The sequence below is a fragment of the Pteropus medius genome, unplaced genomic scaffold (genome assembly GCF_902729225.1).
Source record: "Pteropus medius unplaced genomic scaffold, Ma_sr-lr_union100, whole genome shotgun sequence".
NCBI lineage: Eukaryota > Metazoa > Chordata > Mammalia > Chiroptera > Pteropodidae > Pteropus > Pteropus medius.
In genome coordinates, this window is record NW_024349796.1 from 1,763,160 (window position 1) to 1,780,262 (window position 17,103).

The 17,103-nt window shown below is 38.1% G+C and overlaps 1 protein-coding gene across 7 annotated transcripts in view; it reads right to left on the bottom strand.

The window, feature by feature from the left end:
- PLD5 (phospholipase D family member 5) overlaps positions 1-17,103 on the bottom strand; it is a 355,949-nt gene that overhangs the window by 91,544 nt on the left and 247,302 nt on the right. Inside the window, exon 1 of one of the 7 annotated variants that reach the window (XM_039883222.1) lies at positions 15,648-15,891. The exons of 5 other annotated variants lie outside the window; for them this stretch is intronic. The gene's annotated coding sequence lies outside the window, so the exon portion shown is untranslated. Of the gene's footprint in view, positions 1-15,647; positions 15,892-17,103 lie in introns of those variants that run through there. One more of the 7 variants, XM_039883224.1, reaches the window with a different exon arrangement.

The following is a 17,103-nucleotide window of genomic DNA, read 5'->3' on the forward strand; positions in this document are numbered from 1 at the left end:
TGTAGGGAGACTCTCTCCTTGCCGCTTAGCTTCCGGTGGTGGCCATCAATCTTTGGCATTTCTCGGCTTGCGGCTGCATCACTCCAATCTCCACCTTCGTTGTCACATGACCCCTTCTCCCTATGTATCTCTGTTTTGTCCTCTTCTTATGGGGGACACTAGCCATGTTGGATTAAGGGCCCACCACACTATAGTGTGACCTCACCCTAATTATGTTTGCAGCACCTCTATTTCCAAATAAGGTCACATTCGGAGGTACTGGGGGTTAGGCCTTCAGTATGTCTTTCTGAGGGACACAATTCAACCTATAACAGTGATCCAGGCTACTTTAACCGGCCCTGCCCTCCAACAGCACTAGACTGGAAGCACCGGAGGAAGCATCTTCTCTCGTCTCTGGATGAAACAGAACGAAGGTAACCTCTGCCTCGGATTCCACCTTCAACGCGCACCTCCGGCCAGGCCCCGCCCCTGCCCTCCCCCAGAAACAACTGAAACCTCCGTGCCAACGGCTGGCCTTCACCTCCTGGCCTGGGACAGTGCCAGTCGCTACCTTGCACTGGACTGTTTACTAGTTCTTAGGCTTCCCGTCATTCTCTCCGGCAGCCCCAGCCCCGCTGCCTACCTGAGGGACCACTGAGCCCATCTAAAAGGCTGCACCGGGGCCACTCTTTTTACTCCTCCATCCCACACTGCACATCTATCACCCTTAAAGTACTATTTTAATTTGCTTGGCAGCTTAGCTTAAAGAGTGTGATTTCAGGGACCACAGGCTTTGTGTGGTCCACCTGTGACCTCCATCCAGAGCCTCTACAGTTACTTATTGAGGCCTAAAATTATTTTATAATAATTTTTAAATAACTTTTTCCTTCAGCAAACCTTTATTGAATGTCTAACATACGACAGATGCTGTGCAATGAGAAATTAGGGACAAAAGACCTAAAGTGGCTGATTAAAATTCAGGCATACTAAATAAAGAGTAATATTTAAAAAGATCAGGATCTGCTCCATCTCTGCTGTTCAGACAGCAGAGAGGCACCAAATACCTGAAAAGTCAAAGAGGGGAATCCTCATCACTGTATCAGGGAACCCCAAATGAAGACCAAGAGCATCAAAACCAGAGAATGGCTTCCCAGTTCTGCCCAGGTCAGCGAAGCTGTGTGCAGAGATCAAGCCACATGTATTTTACAGGCACTTTTAAAATATCTTTGTTGACTGTTTATAGAGAGTATCCTCATCTTACTTTTTAAAATAGGTATTAGAAAGAAATGGTTAAAATCGAATGTTTTCTGACTATAATACACACTTAATTAGAGTCTTTAATGTGCCACTTATTGCCACAGTAATATTATGTGCACGATCTAATTTTATTTCACAGTATTCTGCTAGAATTTTAATTGGCAAAGTTGGTCACATACATTTTAATATAAATATTAAATATTGTAGACTTATAGGATTACAAGAATATCTTTAAAAGCTGGCTTGATTCATAGGAATACATTTGTTCAACAGGTTTGAAAATGTATTAGGTTGGATTAACCAATTTTCATTTTTCTAGATTTTATTTTTAACAGGAAATAATGGGCCAGCCTCTGTTTGCAGCCCATGAGCCACTTGCCAGCTGAGAGATGTACATCACAGAGACAATGACACAGCAGGACCACCGGCTGCTGGCTGTGCGAGGCTGGTGGTGGTGGTGTTAGTCCCGGATCTCTGCAGGCCCCCGTTTCAGCCTGATCATCTACTCGTTTAACTGATAGTTCATATAATTATTAGCAATTCAAACTAATGTTTTCAGATGCCAAAGTGATCATCAAAGTATGTACTTGTTTCTATAATTGCTTTATAAAATACGTTCATGATATCTAGGAAGACTTAATGAGATTTTTAAAATAGCTACAAATGTTGAAGTACTGGTGGTTAGTCAGGTCCTAATTGCTTTCACTAATCAGGATAAAGTGCTGTGGGTAATCTTTGTGTTTTACATCCTTCTTGAGAAGTAAAACGTTAAAAATCAGGAAATTCTAAAGTACTTATTACAGCAGCTTTAAGCTTTAATAGAGATGCTCTGTTGAAATTTAATAGAGAATGCCCTTAGTTTCAGAGGGGATCTGTTTGTTTACTAAGTTATTCATATTGTATTAACCAGGTAATATTGTACTTTATTTTGTGCATACATAATTCAATGAAGAAAATAGTCCATTGAAATTTAACATAGAAAATGAAAATGTTAATTAAAAATTTATTTATTGATTAAAAATTGTTCAAAGAAAAAAGTATCATGCCACAACGAATTGGAAATTAATGCTACGATCTTGGAGAATCAAGTTGACTGCATATACATTCATTTTTAAATGAGTATGTATTCTCTAGAGCTTTCCTCTAGGAAGACTTTCTAGCATTAAACTTGCTACCATCTGTCCCATATCTGTTTAGTGGAATTAATGACTATCTCAGCTATAGCATTGTTCTTTTTCAGGAACCCTAATGTTTGCCTTATAGTCAGATTTCACAATACCTCATTGTGCTATGTGCTATGCAGATGTGGATGATAGTACAAGGTGGAGCTCACAGTCATCCCCACTTTCCTATAATGCAGACCTGTGGAAATTATCCTTCCATCTGTACCTATTATACAATTTTTAGGATGTGACTATGTTTGTGATTCTGCTTATCATCTGCCTAAAAATCCCTGTGTAGTCATGTGCCATAATGACATTTCCATCAACAATGGACCACATATACAATGGCAGCCAAAGCTGAAAAATTGTATCGCTTAGTGATGTCCTAACACCCTAGCACAAGGCATCATTCACGTGTGTGCGGTGATGCTGGTGTAAACAAGCCTACTGCACTGCCATCCGTATAAAAGTATAGCACATACAATTATGTATGGTACATAACACTTGATGGTGATCAACCACCATGTCATTGGATTATGTATTTACTCTACTATGCTTTTTATCATTATTTTTGAACGTACTTTTTTGACAAAAAAAGGTTTGCTGCAAATGGTATGACACATAAGGCTGACAGCAACCTCATACATCGCCTGCTCGTCACATCTCTATTGCATTATTTTTTCTAGTGTTTGACTTAATCTCGTGCTTTGTACAGTAACATGCTGTACAGATTTATAGTCTAGGAGCAATAGGTTAGGCCAGTGGTTCCCAACTTTTCTGGTCCCAGGGACAGGTACTTCTATGAGACTCTAATGCCTGATGATCTGAGGTGAAGCTGAGGCGTGATGCTAGTTCTGGGGAGCAGCTGCAAATACAGATGAAGCTTGGCTTGCTCACCCATCACTCAATTCCTTATGTGCGGCCCGGTTCCTGACAGGCCACAGACCGGTACCAGTCCGTGGCCCAGGGGGTTAGGGACCCCTGGGCTAAACCATATAGCCTAGGCCTTTAGTTAGCTATGCCATCTAGGTCTGTGTAAGTGTGCTCTATGATGTTCACACAATGACGAAATCACCTGACGACTCATTTCTCAGAATGTAAGTAGCTTATGACTGTATTCATATTTTGATCAGAAACAGATTCGCAAATAACATCAGGTATTTGTTAAATGGTAGTTAATTCATCATCTAAAATTGCTAAAGAATTATTTATCATTTCCATTTTGAAGCTCCAGAAATGTGTTGTTCTCTCTAGATTAATAGGAAACTAATGTTCTCAGAATGGAACACTAGAGATTCCGAAGGCTAGCATTGGGACATTCACCTACACTTACACATAAAGAAGAGAACTCGGGGGGTGGGGAATGAGCAACATAAAAGACAATTGGTGGAAGAAATTATGTTTAATTCCGGTGTAGATAAGAAGTGTTTAATTCTACCTATGCTCAGATTTATATAATCCAGATGTAGCTGTTCTCTTTCTGTCTTTCTCAGGAGAGAAACAAAATCTTCACAGGATATTTTTGTTAGTTGATGTTACATGTTGTTTAGATGTTCACCGTTACTCCCAGGCCAACACCCTCTTCTTAGAGTGCAAGATGCATCACATGATGCAGAGTGGGCCGGTCTAGGTATCATGTGACTCTATTTAGTCTCTATTTGGCCACAGGTGATAGGCTAAATGAAGACACCTGACCTAAGCTGAGCCAATAAAATTCCCTCTTTTGAGACTTCAATAGTGAGTCATAAAGTAAGATAATTAAAAGAAGCTGTTCTGAAGGCTATTACACACATGCAGTTTGCCATGGCTGTCAGAAAGAGAGAGAGAAAGAGAGAGAGAGAGAGAGAGAGAGAGAGAGAGGGAGAGAGAGAACGAGATATAGAAGAAGAGATAAAAAACAATGTCCTCCAAGAGAGTAAAGTGGAGAGGGAGACAGTAGTGGGATTGAGTTCCTGACTGTCCTATCCCCTCAGACCAGCCCCACTTTGTACCTTGAGTTCCTCTAAACCTTCAAAATAAATTACTTGTTATTTAAGCTGGTTTTGGAGGGGTTCTGTTTCTTTACTGTTACTTTTATGGTATTAATCATATAATATTGCACTTTGTTTTGTGCACAAATAATTCTACAAGTTCTACAACCTTTATATATATATGTATTTTTTAAATATGTGACTAAAAATATCCAGTTCTAGCCTGAAAAATCACGCAGCTTTTAGCAAAAAGCCATTTGCACAAGTTGCATAATTAAGTGTTTCAAATTTTGAAGATTTAAAATAAACACCCTGTCAAAATACTCATCATAATGACACAAAAGGAAACATGCTAGTACATTGTGGTTAAAGAGTGGAAAATAAAGTTCCATATTCCCCGTGGATCATCAAGATGACAATCAAATTCCACCTCCAAGTTTATTTCTAGAAAGTGGCCTTTTGTAAGCATATTGTCAGCAGCTTTAATAAATTTCATGATCTAACGTTTATAGATTCAAGAGAACATATGGTAAATTATAAGTGAATTTGGAAGCACCATACACAAACGGACGGACACCTATGAACCTTCCACCTTATTAAAAACTAGAACCCAATCAGATTAAAGCAGTGCTTCTCAATCAGTAGAAATTCTGCTCCAAGGGAACATGGGCTATATCTGCAGACATTTTTGGTTGTCACAACTTGGGAGACGAGTGCTAATTAGCATCCAGTGGGTGGAGTTCAGGGATGCTGATAATACAGAGAACAGCCCCCACAAGAAGGATGTATCCTGCTCAAATACTAAAAGTCTCAAGGGTGAGAAATCCTGCATTAAAGTTATTTGTGTGTTCATGCTTGAGCCCATACTCCTACCACTTTCCTCTGGTGCGGCCACAATCCTGAATTTAGTGTTTACCATTATTTTGTTTTTAAGTATTTTATCACATGCATATGCATCTCTAATAGCATTGTTTTAAAAAAAAAAGTTTATCATCAGCTTTTGAACAGATTATTAATGAGCCTCAAGTGTGTGTCAAAAGAAAATGTGTCAGCGTCAATAATTATATATTTCCAGAAAGGCTTTCAGATCTTTCCTGAAGCAAAGTTTGCAGCAGGAATCTATGTTATCAATCAAGTGCTTCCTCTTCTGAATATATTAATTTGTGTGAGCAATGAAAAGGTCATAGTTAGCCCATTCTTTGGAGCTATAATAAAATCAGTACAATTTAATCAATTTAACTAACAACATTTTGGAAACCATCGATTTGAAGGTTAAAGGGAACACTGAAGGGTAAAATAATCTGTCATGACATAGCCGTGCTTTGAAATAATTCAGTGAGTGATATTCAGAAAAATTTTTAAATAATTAATTTCACATTCCAGTTGTAGAAATAATGAATCTTAAGGACATGTTTCAGTTTTAGTTTTAACATATCTATTCAAATATTTTCAAAAGTATTGTGAACTTTTCACAGGTTGCCTTTGATACTGTGCTTTTAGTCTATGGGTTTAGAAGGGCAGCTTCTAGGAATTGTCTTTTCTTTCCCACATATTTTTCTTATGATTAGAATATGCTGCTTCTAGAGAAAAACTGTACTTTGATTATTGCCTCATAGACCAACAGTTAAACTATCCTGACTTAAGGAACCATTAGGCTTAAAAATTATGCCTAAAAATAAAATTTGCTTAAATAATGTTTTCTCAATTACGCTTAAAAAGAAAAAATTTCACGCTCAAAACACATCGGCAAAAACACGGTTTGTAGCAGCTTCTCAGTTAAACTAAAATATGATAACGTCTTGGAGGTTAGTAGCCAGAGGACATGCTTATGACTTCCTCTCTCTTACCGCCCCCTGTCGGGGTGACATAACTGTTCATGTGGCCACCAAGATTGGGAGTGGGGAATGAGGAGCATGCCTGAGGCTTCTGTTTTGGTGCCAGTGCTCCCTGGAAGGAGGTGACATGTCAGAGCCCAGCTCTGTGGACATGCCAAGCAGCATGGGGACCAAGTAGCTTTGGAGGAGGTTTGGTTTCTTGGCAAAGCCCATGTCACTCTATTTACCTTACCATTTGCTGTCCCAGTAGTGCCAGAAGACTCCGCAGCTCTTTCTGCAGGCTTCTGAGGTAACAAGCTTGCTTACATTAACATGACACTTCATGTAACACATGTCAACAGCTTAGAGGAGGCCCATTAAGTAGAAAAGGCATATGGCTACCACTGAGGCAGGTCGAATGGAAGAAATTCCTTAAGAAAAGGAATTCTTAAGGACATTCAAGACAATATTTCAAAAGAATAATCTAAAAACAAGAATATATTCTTAGAAATTAAAAAGATCCAAAATACAAATTCGGTCAAAGCAATTTAATATAGGTAGTGCTTAAAACTGAAATAGTGATCTAGAAGTTCAAATGTAGTAACTTACAACAAAGAGTAAACATAAAGAAAAGTTGCATGAAGAATATATCTGCAGAGCTAATATCCCAAGTTTCAAAGGAAGCAAAAAGGACCCCTCTAAAAGTAGGGGAAAAATGGTAAATGTAAGCAAAAAACAAATGAAATTAGAGGATTTGATCAAGATATTAAAATTCAATTATGGCAGTTGTAGAGAGAACCAAAATCAGAGGGGAAGAAATTATAAAATAAATTATAAAGCAAAATTTCCAAGAACTAAAGGACATAAGTTTCTAAATTATAAAACCCTACCAATTCCTGGGTAAGAAATTTAAAAAGGCCCACACATATATCATAACTTTCAGAGCACCGGAAATAAACAAGATTTTAAGAGCTTTCAGAGAGGAAACAAACATAGAAGAATGATAACATATAAAGATTAGTAGTAAATCTGAATTACACCAGATATTTTAACAGTAACAATGAAAACTAGAAAATAGTCTCAAGGGAAATAAGTTTGTATATCTAACAAAGACTGAGGATAAAATAAACACATTTCCAGATGTGAAAAGTCTTAATACGTCAGGAAATTACTAGCGAATGGGCTCCACCACAATGAGGAGGAAAAAATGTACAAGACCTAACATAAAACAGAAGCAAACTGAACACCGCGCATGATGGTGAGGACAACTCCCTGTGCAACAGCTCGGAGAGCTTGTGGGACAGTGCCCAGAATGGAGGATGGAGGAGGCATCCAGGAAGGATCTCCAAGAAAAAACAAATAAGATGGATACACTGATGTGTCAGACTATGTTAATAAGGTTATATGCTGTAGTGTTTTGAGATGATTTAATAGGATATACGTAGAATCTTTAACTAAAAGACAAAAAATGGTTGTACGAGAGAAAATATAATCACTGTACATAGGTCAGTTGTTAATAATACTCAGTGTAAACAGTAAAAAATGATTTAACCAAAAATAAAAAATAAAAAAGATGATAGGCCTATATGGGGAAAATCAAGAGAGATAAAGTATATGTTTGTAGTGGGTTGGAGTGGCAGAGAGAAGGAATAACAGGAAAGAGAGAATGCTTCATATTCCACAACAGTAAATAAAGTTAAGATTTGAAACAAAAAATCAATAAATACCAATATAAATAGGTTACATTAAAAAAAAAGTAATACCAGAAGAAACAGCTAAAGGTAAAAAAAAAAATAAAACAGCTATCTCTTAGAATTAAGAATTGGAAGTAGGTTGACATAGGTCAGGGAGCTCCTTTCTTTAATACAAGCATTGTGGTAGTTTTTGATTTTTATTTTTAAGTCTTACTTTATCAATATATACCCATCCTCGATTTATGCAGCATTTTTTATGTGAGTTTCTTTAATACGTGGTAAATATTTTCCCCATTTACACACCTTTTTTACAGTTTCATCTTACACAGTTTCATTTTACACGGTTCTTTCCTTTTCATTTCCATTATTAGCATTTACTCTTTCTAAAAAAACAATAGTTTAACTCAGCAACAAACAAAGAATTAATACTTACTAACACACAATTATTCATGATCTTCCCATTTGTTGGATGGCAAATCAAAAAGCATAGATGACTATTGATGTTTTTTAGGATTGGTTTTACAAATGCTTTGCTGTAGAAGCTGAAAATTATATTAAGGAAAAATGTCTTCCTTTTAAAATACTTTCACTTTTAGATGATGTACCTGGTCATCCACACCATTTAGAACATCCAAATATAGAAGTTGTGTATTTGCCACCAAATACAACACCCTTGATCCAATCTTTACATCAAGGCATTATTTCCACCTTTAAGATGAATTATATTAAACAGAGTTTTAATGATATTTTTAATAAACTTGAATATAATGAATCACTTACAGTTACAAAAGCCTGGACTAAATACACAATTTTCAGTTGTATCAAGAATACTGCGTTAGTTTTGAGTGATATAAAGCTGTCAGCTTTAAATGCTTGCTGGAAAGCAGTACGGCCAGAATTGGTTGTACCAGGGCATATGGTTCCTGCAACTGAAGAGGGATTAATTGGCATTATTAATTTATTAAATAAATTTCAAGAACAAGATTCTGACAATTTGAATACAGACAATATTAATGAATTACTGGTTGATTGTAAATTAACTGATAATGAATTAATTCACTTAATATATGAAGCCCATCCTGCCAATAAATATGCAGTGACCTGGAGCCAGTTTAATTCACTGCAGAAATTATTTACAAAGCTCTTCAAGTGGCCATAAAACAGGAAACTACAATTTCGGATATTGATACAAACATCCACCAAGTCTTAAAATTTCAAAGATTTTTTTAAAAGCTTGCAATGAATATGGAAGAATTTATGAAAACTTAGCAAAAGATGGGGTTGGAAAAATGTCATCCAAAAATGTAAACATAAATAATTAAACTGAAGTGGTACTTCCAAATATTTTGAGCAATGAAGACTTTGTGCCAATTAAAAAGAGAAGGTTGATTGCTTTAGATTAAAGTTACCGACAGCGAATAAAATTTATTTTTTCTGAATTTTTACTAGCATTTTTTTGTGAAAATGTGTGAAATAAATATTTTTATGACTTATATTGGCCTATTTCTTTAGTATTTTTTTTCATACTGGTGGACTCTTTTTACACGATTTTCTTCCACATATATAAAAAAAAAGATGTGTGGAATGGATAATTCACATAAATTGAGGGATGGGTGTATAAATTAAAAAGATACATAAATGAAAATACTTCAATATAATATGGACTATTTACCAAAACGCCAAACAAATTCCATTTTAATGGTGTAAATCTATTTCCATTGTAATTATGGAATAGGCAGTAATTATTCACTATCATTTAATGATTCAAAAAGCTAAATTAAAAATGAAAAATCTATAAATAATGAAGAGAACATTCTCTCCTTTGCTGGTGGTTTGAACATTATATCTGAAAAACCAAACGAAGTATAGCAAAAGCACTCTTAAATTAAAAAAGACAAGGTGTCTAGACAAAAGATAAATAAGTAACTTTTCTCTGAAAAATCAATAATCGGCTAGAAATTAGAATTTTAAAATTTCATTTACATTATCAAAGAAGTTTAAATATATAAAAAATTATAAAATTTTACATTAGAACTTACAAATCAAGACAAATAGAAAAATATTTTAAGTGCTGTGTGTATGTACATATATGAAAACACCTGGGAGAAGAGTTCTAGTCAACATGGTGCAGTAGGTAAACACTGTGCTCCATCTCCTTTCACAACCACATCAGAATTATAACCAACCTACAGAACAGCCATCAGTGAGAATCGTCTGAGGTCAAGCTGAACAGACTTCCTATAATGAAGGACATAACAGAATGGGTCACCTCGAGACTGGTAGGAGGGACGGAGATGTGGAACGGACTGGCCCCACACCCACGTGTGGCAGTTAAAAATCAGGAGAAATATCTCCACTGCAGAGGCCCCCCTGGAGGAGCGAGGGGTTCCTGATCCACACCAGGCTCCGCAGCCCAGGGTTCTAGTGCCAGAAAAAGAAGTCCGCACAACTCCTGCTTGTGAAAACCAGCAGAGAATGTGGCTGAGCGAGATTCCTGTTGGAGTACCAGGAATTCCTCATAAAGGGCCTCTGCGCAGACTTAATGCTGATGGACTCACTTGCTCTGAGCTCCAGTACTGGGGCAGCTGCTCAAAAGTTACCAGCGACATAAGGGGAGGAATTGATTTGTTGGGCTTTGGGGAAAGGGCTGGAGGGGTGGTTTCCTCCCAGACAGAAGTGCTGGTAGAAGCCATTGTTCCTTTGCCTTCCCCACCTGGCCTGCAGGAGCCATATCTGAGTCTCCATCAACCTGGATACACCACTCACCCTACCCAGGTGGTTCCCTGAGACCCTGCCCCACCCAGCCCAAGCACCAGCCCAAACTTCTTTTAGATGCTGTTCCTCACAAGCCTCCAGCCTCAGCTCATGCTGTGGACTTTCCTAAAATCTCTTGAAAATTCAAATCCTCAAACAGGCAGGACTGACCTTGGCATCCCCTATACTCCTTGCTAAGTGGTCCCTGGCACTACTGGCAATTGGTCTAAGTTCACAGCATAGCCTCTCTCGGACACCTCCAAGAACAGCACAGGCAACTACCAACCATGGGTCACTATGCGGCTGCTACCACATGGTCCTGGGCCAGAAACAAGCAGCATCTGACCTGGTCCTCCACCAGAGCCTCTACCAAGTGGTCCAAGAATCAACACACCTAGTGGCCTGCTTCACACCACATCAGAGCACTGCCCAAAATTAGCTACACAAACAACACACTCAAAGTGTGGACTTAAGAGGCACTAGAGCCCCCACTACAGTGAATCCCACTCCATGGGCTCAGCCTCCACACTACAGCTTATTCGCTCTAGTCACCATCAGTCCTCACAGCCAGTCAGCCTGAGGGTCAGTCCCACCCACTGATATGGCAATAGCAATCAAGGCTCAACTACAACAAGAGGGCACACACAACACCCAAGGGACACTGAAGAGGAATTTTCCACTTAAATGGCTAACCTTGTAATCAGCTCTTTGTTCTGCTTCTGTAGACATGCTTGCTGCATAGGCTAAAGGGCAGGGTGACCTTGAGATAAACTGAAGACTCGCCCTCCTCTTTGCTTGTTCTGTCTAGATAACAGATGTATCCCCTTTGTTTGTTCTGTCTAGGTAACAGATGTATCACCTTTGCTTGTTAAGACCTATAAAAGTAAGATTATCCCTGAGCTCAGGGCCCAGATCTTCAGAGCACTACCTCTTCTGGCACTGCCAGCATAATAAATCTGAGTTCTCCAACTCTCCGAGTGGTGCTTGGTTTTTCGCCAGTCTGATTTTTTTCTGCAGCAACACAACTGGAGCGCCTTGCTCAGGTGACCATGGAGACGGTGCCACTGGACCACAAAAAAAAACAAAAAAAAACAAAAATACACCTACCACAAAAGGCCACTCTACCAAGAGTAGGAGATGTAGCAGATCTACCTAATAAATAGAAACGAACACAGGGAGGCAGGCAAAATGAGGAAACAAAGAAATATGTCCCAGTTAAAGATTGGAACAAAGATCCAGAAAAAAAGTAATCAAAATAGAGGCAAGAAATCTACCAGACACAGAATTCTAAACACTAGTTATAAGGATGTTCAATGATCTCAGTGACAACTTCAACAAAGAGACAGAAAACATAAAAAAGGACCAGTCAGAAATGAACAATATGATAACTGAAATAAAGAATACAGTAGAAGAATCAACAGTAAATTAGATGAAGTAGAGAATCAAATTAGAGATTTGGAAAATAAAGTAGCAGAAAACACTCAATAAGAACAGCAAAAAGAAAAAAAAATCCAAAAATATGAGAATAATTTAAGGGGCCTCTGGGACAACAACATTAGCATCATGGGGTACCAGGAGGAGAAGAGAGAGAGCAAGGAACTAAAAATCTATTTAAATAAATGATAGAAAACTTCTCTAACGTGATGCAGAAAATAGACATATAAACCCAGAAGCACAAACAGTCCCAAACAAGATGAACCCAAACAGGCCCACACCAAGACACATCATAATTAAAATGTCAAAGTTTAAAGACAAAGAGAGAATCATAAAAGCAGTGAGAGAAAGGCAGTTATCTATAAGGGAGCTCCCCGAAAACCATCAGCTGATTCCTCTACAGAAACTTGGCAAGCCAGGGGGATTGGCAAGAAATAGTCAAAGTGATGAAAAGCCAGGACCTACAACCAAGATTACTCTACCCAGCAAGACTAACATTTAAAATTGAATGACAGATAAAGAGCTTCCCAGACAAAAAAAAAAAAAAAAAAAAGCTAAAAGAGTTTATTTCTGCCAAACCAGTATTATAAGAAATGTTAGAGAGACTTCCTGAAGAAGAAAAAAAATGAAAAATATGAATAATAAAACACCAATAACTACATATCTAGCAACAATTAGTTTACATGTAAATATATTAAATGTTCCAATCCAAAGACATAGGGTGGCTGAATGGATAAGAAAACAAAACCCTTACATATGCTGCCTAAAAGACTTGGTTCAGATTGACAGACATATACAGTCTGAAATTAAAGGGATGGAAAAATGTATTGCATGAAAATGGAAATTTTTAAAAAGCTGGGGTAGCAATACTTATAAATAGACTTTAAAACAAAGGCTATAACAAGAGACAAAGAAAGACCTGGTTGTCCCACTTCCAGGTACTTATCCGTAGAATACTGAAACACTACTTTGAAGATACATAAGAATCCGTACATTCATTGCAGCATTATTTACAATAGCCAAGCTATGGAGGCATCCTGGGTGTCTATCAGTGGATGAATGGATAAAGAAGAGATGGGTACATATATACAATGGAGTATTACTTGGCCATAAAAAGAATAAAATCTTGCTATCTGCAACAACATGGATGGACTTAGAGGGTGTGTGCTGAATGGAGTAAGTCAAACAGAGGAACAATGTCACATGATTTCACTTATATGTGGAATCTAGAGGACAGGATAAATGAACAAACAAAATGGAAACAAGCTCATAGATATAAAGAACATTTTGATGGTTGCTGGACTGGTGTGGTTGGGGTGATAGATAAAGCGGGGAGGGGATTAAGGGGTATAAATGGGTAGTTTCCAAATAGTTATAAGCATGGGGAATATAGTTAGGAGTAGTGTAATAACTATGTATGGTTTCAGTTGGGTACTGGATTTATTGAGGTGATCACTTTGCAAGTTATGTAAATGACTAGTCACTGTGTTGTATATCTAAAATTGATATAATATTGTATGTCAACTATAATTGAACAAAAATAAAAATATAAAAATTAAAAAAATATATATTTGGAAGAATTTTCACCCTAATGTTAAAGGTACTTACTTCTGAAGTGAAAATTGAGACATTATTTTTATATTTATACATCTCTGATTTTCTGAATTTAAAAATGTGAACATGTTATTTTTACAGTCACGAGAATAAAAAGGCATACAAATAACTCTTTAAAATTAAAAAAATACATATGTAGCAGTCCCCTCTACTGTCACATAAATACCATCATCAATGTTTCACATTTGCTTTCAACAGGCTTTCTCCTCTAGCAAGGGGCCCGCCCTCCTCCAGCCACCCTGCATCCCAGACTCCAGTCCCATGAAATTGGGCTGAGATGTCTTTCCTTTCTAAAGCCCCATCACATGCACTTTCAAGTTAACAGGCATTTTCTTATTGTTGTCAGGGTACCATTATGTTTTCCCAACTCAAGTACAGATTCCTCCAGGAAACGATCAATTTTTTATGTGATGTTTATACATTGGAGGGTGATATGCATATAATTTTGGAGATTATGTATCTTAATGGGAAAAATATGAATCTAGAACATAAAATATATATTGCTATTATGTTTTCTTTTCTACTTGAGTGTATACAATTGATAGGAAAAAAATCATCGGATCTTAATATTTTCAAGGGCTTGTTCAAGTTAGTTCAAGAAAAGGTAACTCCTCAGCTCATCACTAAAAGAGAAAAAAATGATAATACTAATCAACACGATTAGCAACACTGCTTCCTCATATTTGTATACTGCTTCACTCATTACTGCAGAGAATGACAAAGGTCAGAGAACCTGCACATTCTCTGGTATGCTACCCCTGAGGATCTTGGAGACATAGGGGCTGGAGTCTCTTAGAAAGTGAAGGTCCTGCCTGAACACACACAGCAGGAAGTAAGCTGAGACTCAAGGTATTTACTTCACATTCAAAGCTCCCTGCCCTCCTGCTCAGAACTGCACAAGGATCTGAATTATTCTGACACCCCATGGAGGTGCTGCTCTTGCAAACAGTAATACTTTTTACATGAATCTCAGAAAGGAGACTGACTGCTAATGAGGCCCCTATTCAAAATTCTTCCTTAACAGAAGCCAAAAGAAAAAAAAAAAGAAAATGAAATGAAAAAGAAAATAAAACATGGGAGTTCCTTGAGGGGCAGGGTTTTATTCATTTCTTTAATTCCAGCGAGTAGCACAGTGCCAAGCATGTTTTAGGGGTTCATAAACATAAAATAACCAGATGAATGAGTGGATGTTTGCAAGCACCTATCACTTTAAAGCCTCTCTCTCTCTCTGTCTCTCTGTCTCTCTGTGTCTCTCTCTGTCTCTGTCTCTCTCTCTTTATTTCTCTCTCTCCCTCAATCTCTCTAAATACCTAACCAGAGAGAACCAGTGGAATTTCCAGTACAAATTCCGAGTAAACATATTAGGGCATAAAGGACCCAGCCATGTGAAGGAAATAGCTAGAAGAAAAATACTTTTTATATGTGGGAAATACGGTTATATGAAACTTAAAATTTGGTTCCATTCCAAGCAAAATTCATAACAAAGGAAAATTTAAGCAGCTGGACATGACTTAAAACTCCTAACATATTGGTTGTTTCTTCCTTTGAGAACCAATAGTTCCAACATTTATTCTTTCTCTTCAAGAAAAAAAAAAATCACCATGTCATCTACCAGATGACATAGCAGTTAGTTTCTTTATATCTCAAATTATTTCAGAACTCAGAGAGAATTTCTTTTTACTATTCCTGACAGCCAACCTTATCTTCAGGGACAGGGGCTTCTAGTGGCTCTAAGCCCCCCAAGTATCTGTGAGTTCACTTTCCCAGACATGCCGGTGCCTGACAGACCCTGATTCCCACTATGGTTTGCTCTTTTCTCTGCCCCAATTCCACCAGTACAGCTAAGCACGGATGACAGGGGGAGGGGGACCGGCGGCGAGGAGGTGGGGAGGAGGTTCCAGAAGAAAAATTCTATGGAAGAAGTCACTAATTAGTCCCCAGTGCAGACTGGAGGGCCCGGAATCTTACTGTGTGGGCAGAATCCTGCTTCTGCCACTTAGTAGCTGAGTGTCCTTGAGCAAGTCACTTAGCTTCTTGTACTTCAGTTTCCTCATCTGTAAGACGGGGATGAAATTTACTGAGTTGCCGTGAGCTCCGAGCGAGTTAGTAGATGAGGCACCCGCCTGGGAGAAGTGCTCGGAAACGCGTCTCTGTGCAGGTTGTGTCCTTTTGGAAGCTCTCACCACAAAAGCCATCCCTTGTTACACACCTATCTGTCTTGCTCTGTTGCAAGCCTTATGAGGATGACTCACACACCCAGAGGCATTCCATACATATTTGTGGAATAAATGGATGAATGGACAGACCAACTTTAGATGTTTTTCCTTCAAAAATTATTAAGGAATCAGAGAACTCAGTGATCACGTGGCAAATCAATCATGTGACATAACCATGAAAAAATTCAGTATTTAAAGTTTTTGTGATTAATGGTGCACTGCACCCAGCAAAAATAGCATGTAACCTTAAGAGTCTTTACGTCTGAGAAACTCAAACATTCGAAACGGGAAGTGTCCCCAGACCATGGAGAGGAAGTGAAAGGCAAGAGTAGAAGCCAAGGAGACATCGGGGTCTCGGGGAGGGAGAGGAAAGCATGTGTGGCTGTGTGTCCCAAAGGGGAGTGGAGATTTCTTAAAAGAAGCAGGTTCTCTAACGAGAGAAAACGCTTCAGGCAATGATTACACAGGAAGCTGGAGTGGGAACCTGATTTTCTACCTTATTAAAAATTTTTAATCTTAGTCAAAATCCCATCATCGACACAATAATATCGAGTTGAGTGATATTTGACCCAACTACTTTTCAGTATAAAAATATATATGTAAATCGTAATGACACATGGTCTATATAACTCAGTGAGGACTGCTTTATGGCTTACAGGGTAAAAGTAGAAAAATTTATAAGTTGCAGGGGTTTTTGGTAAAAAAAGAAAGTTTTTTTTTTTTGAAAAGGCCCTTTGAGCGCTAAAGTGATCTGGGTGGTGGGTGCTGGCTGTCAAGTTCGCTGCTATTCTTGAATGTTGTGGGTGTTCTATTTGCCTTTCAGTGAAAGAATGTGCTAATCCAGGGGTCACCATCACGTACCCCGCCAGACAGGCGTGTTGTCAATGACACACTGCATCCAACTTCCCTTGTGGCTACCAGTGGGGAGAAGAGGAGCAACGTATTCAGAAACCCCAACATATTCGAAAGTAGTAGGGTCAAATATCACTCAACTCTATATTATCGTGCTGATTTGCAAGGAAGAAAATACTTAAACCAAGCTTCATTTTTCATAATCATGACTTTCAGATTACAAATTTCCAAGCACATGCACAAGCGACCATTTGTGATGGGTTAAAAGAAATGGCTCCAGTCTAATCCAAGAGCTTCCAGAAACTACTGCCTAGCCTTTAAAATTTTGAACTCTCTATTTTCACATGTTTCTCATT